General features: G+C 52.5%; 1 non-coding gene across 1 annotated transcript; it reads right to left on the reverse strand.

Annotated features, from left to right (window-relative positions):
- Positions 1 to 958: 958 nt before the first annotated feature.
- Positions 959 to 1,013, reverse strand: LOC120032352. Its single transcript, XR_005473814.1, has one exon. It is a non-coding gene; the product is annotated as a U7 small nuclear RNA (small nuclear RNA).
- Between the last annotated feature and the right edge of the window lie 2,965 nt (positions 1,014 to 3,978).

Below are 3,978 nucleotides of genomic sequence, written 5' to 3' on the forward strand. Positions count from 1 at the left end.
TGTACTTTGCTCCGTTCATCTTTCCCTCAATCCTCATTCATCTCCCAGTTCCTGCCGCTGAAAAACATCCACGCAGCATGATGCTGCCACCACCATGCTTCACCGTAGGGATGGTGCCAGGTTTCCTCCAGACGTGACGCTTGGCATTCAGAACAAAGAGATCCATCTTGGTTTCATCAGACCAGAGAATCTTGTTTCTCAGGGTTTGAGAGTCTTTAGGTGCCTTTTGGCAAACTCCAAGTGGGCTGTCATGTGCCTTTTACTGAGGAGAGGCTTCTGTCTGGCCACTCTACCATAAAGGCCTGATTGGTGGAGTGCTGCAAAGATGGTTGTCCGCCTGGAAGGTTCTCCCATATCCACAGAGGAACTCTGGAGCTCTGTCATAGTGACCATCGGGTTCTTGGTCACCTACCTGACCAAGGCCCATCTCCCCAGATTGCTCAGTTTGTTTCCAACGTATTCCGTTTAAGAATGATGGAGGCCACTGTGCTCTTGGGGACCTTCAACGCTGCAGAATGTTTTTGGTACCCTTCCCCCGACCTGTGCCTCGACACAATCCTGTCTCGGAGCTCTACGGACAATTCCTTCGATCTCATGGCTTGGTTTTTGCTCTGACATGCACTGTCAACTGTGGGACCTTATAAAGACAGGTGTGTACCTTCTAAATAATGTCCAATCAATTGAATTTACCACAGGTGGACTTTTATCAAGTTGTAGAAACATCAAGGATGATCAATGGAAACAGGATGCACCTGAGCTCAATTTCGAGTCTCATAGCAAAGGGTCTGAATACTTATGTAAACAAGGTATTTCTGTTTTTGCTTTGTCGTTATGGGGTATTGTGTGTAGATTGATGAGGAGTACATTTTATTTAATCCATTTTTGAATAAGGCTGTAACGTAACAAAATGTGGAAAAAGTTAAGGGTTCTGAATACTTTCCGTATGCACTGTAGTAGTGGGGGCTTTCTCCTTGAGGAAACCTACTGGAGAAATACTCAAAGGGCAAATTTTCCATAACCTGTAGGAAGGTAGGACTGAGGTCTGAACAGATAGTTCAGAGTTTATGCTATTTTCTATAACCTGTAGGGAACACAAAATATGGTCTGCATTGGCAGTTCTCACTTATGGGTGGCACAAATTGGGATATGGGGGAGGGGAATGGGCAGGGTATATGCAAATGAAATACTGTAGTATACTATAGTGCGGACTGTAGTGTTTTTGCGGACATTACTGTAGTATTTACTGTTGTGTTTTTGTGGTCTGTAGTATACTGTAGTATTTACAGCACTATAGCATTCTACAGTATACTACAACATTTCAAAGTAAGTACTACACATGAGAGGAATACTACAGTGTGTAGTATAGTATTCTACAGTAAAATACAGTTTACTACAGAATTCTATAGTAAGTACTGTAGCATTCTTGTCACGGCCGTTGAATGAAGAGGACCAAGGTGCAGCGTGGTGAGCGTACATATTACTTTATTTATATGACGCTGACAAAAATAATAAACAATCCAAAAAAACGTGAAGCTGAAGGCTATAGTGCCAACAAACAAAGACAACTTCCCACAAACACAGGTGGGAAAAAGGGCTACCTAAGTATGGTTCTCAATCAGAGACAACGATAGACAGCTGTCCCTGATGGAGAACCCTACCTGGCCAAAACATAGAAATACAAATAATAGAACGAAAGAACATAGAATACCCACCCCAAATCACACCCTGACTGTTACGGCTGTCCTCGCTGACAGAAGGTGGGGACCAAAACGCAGAGTGGTTAGTGTTCATTCTTTTAATGAAAATCAACAAAACACTTCAAAATACAAAAACAACCAACGTGACAAAACCGAAACCGTCCTGTGTGGCAACAAAACCTCCACAGGAACAAACACCCACCCAACACAAGTGAAACCCAGGCTGCCTTAGTATGATTCTCAATCAGGGACAACGATTGACACCTGTCTCTGATTGAGAATCATACCAGGCCGAACACAAAATCCCAACATGGAAAATCAAACCTAGACCAACCCACCCAACTCACACCCTGACCAACTAAAACAAATACATGACAAAGGAAAACAGGTCAGGAACGTGACAGAACCCCCCCCTTAAGGTGCGAACTCCAGGCGCACCAGCACAAAGTCTAGGGGAGGGTCTGGGTGGGCGTCTATCCACGGTGGCGGCTCTGGCGCTGGTCGTGGTCCCCACCCCACCATAGTCAACCCCCGCTTCCGTGGCCTCCTCCCAATATTCACCCTCCATGTCAATCCCACTATTTCAAAGGGCAGTAACAGACTGAGGGGTAGCACCTGACTGAGGGGTAGCACCTGACTGAGGGGTAGCACCTGACTGAGGGGTAGCACCTGACTGAGGGGCTCTGGCGGATCCTGGCTGGCGGAAGGCTCTGGCGGATCCTGGCTGGCGGAAGGCTCTGGCGGATCCTGGCTGGCGGAAGGCTCTGGCGGATCCTGGCTGGCGGAAGGCTCTGGCGGATCCTGGCTGGCGGAAGGCTCTGGCGGATCCTGGCTGGCGGAAGGCTCTGGCAGATCCTGGCTGGCGGAAGGCTCTGGCTGATCCTGGCTGGCGGAAGGCTCTGGCGGATCCTGGCTGGCGGAAGGCTCTGGCTGGTCCTGGCTGGCGGAAGGCTCTGGCTGGTCCTGGCTGGACGGCTCTGGCTGGTCCTGGCTGGACGGCTCTGGCTGGTCCTGGCTGGACGGCTCTGGCTGGTCCTGGCTGGACGGTTCTGGCTGGTCCTGGCTGGACGGCTCTGGCTGGTCCTGGCTGGACGGCTCTGAAGGCTCGGCACAGACGGGCAGCTCTGAACAGACGGGCAGCTCTGACGGCTCGGGACAGACGGGCAGCGCTGGGCAGGTAGACAGTTCAGACCACGCTGGGCAGGCAGACAGTTCAGGCAGCGCTGAGCAGGCAAGCAGCGCAGGCGGCGTTGGGCAGATGGCCGACTCTGACCTGCTGAGGCGCACAGTAGGCCTGGTGCGTGGTGCCGGAACTGGAGGCACTGGGCTGGAGACACGCACCACAGGGAGAGTGCATGGAGGAGGAACAGGGCTCTGGAAACGCACTGGAAGCCTGGTGCGTGGTGTTGGCACTGATGGTACTGGGCTGGGGTGGGAAGGTGGCGCCGGATATACCGGACCGTGAAGGAGGACACGCGCTCTTGAGCACCGAGCCTCCCCAACCCTACCAGGTTGAATGGTCCCCGTAGCCCTGCCAGTGCGGCGAGGTGGAATAGCCCGCACTGGGCTATGCAGGCGAACCGGGGACACCACCTGTAAGGCTGGTGCCATGTACGCCGGCCCGAGGAGACGTACTGGAGGCCAGATATGTTGGGCCGGCTTCATGGCACCCGGCTCGATGCCCAACCTAGCCCTCCCAGTGCGGCAAGGTGGAATAGCCCGCACTGGGCTAAGCACGCGTACTGGGGACACCGTGCGCTCCACCGCATAACACGGTGTCTGACCAGTACGACGCCCTCTCACTCCACGGTAAGCCCGGGGAGTTGGCTCAGGTATCCAACCCGGCTTCGCCACACTCCCCTTTAGCCCCCCCCCCCCCCAAGAAATTTTTGGGTGAGCCTCTCGGGCTTCCGTGCTAGCCGCGTACCCTCATACCTCCGGTTCCTCTCTCCGGTTGCCTCTGCTCTCCTCGCTGCCTCCAGCTGTTCCCATGGGAGGCGATCCTTTCCAGCCAGGATCTCCTCCCATGTGTAGCAACCCTTGCCGTTCAAGACGTCTTCCCATGTCCATTCCTCTGTCTGTCTCTGCTGCTGTCGCTGCCCTTCTCCACTCCGCTTGGTCCTCTTGTGGTGGATGTTTCTGTTACGGCTGTCCTTGCTGACAGAAGGTGGGGACCAAAACGCAGAGTGGTTAGTGTTCATTCTTTTAATGAAAATCAACAAAACACTTCAAAATACAAAAACAACCAACGTGACAAAACCGAAACCGTCCTGTGTGGCAA

Source organism: Salvelinus namaycush, chromosome 38, assembly GCF_016432855.1.
Source record: "Salvelinus namaycush isolate Seneca chromosome 38, SaNama_1.0, whole genome shotgun sequence".
NCBI lineage: Eukaryota > Metazoa > Chordata > Actinopteri > Salmoniformes > Salmonidae > Salvelinus > Salvelinus namaycush.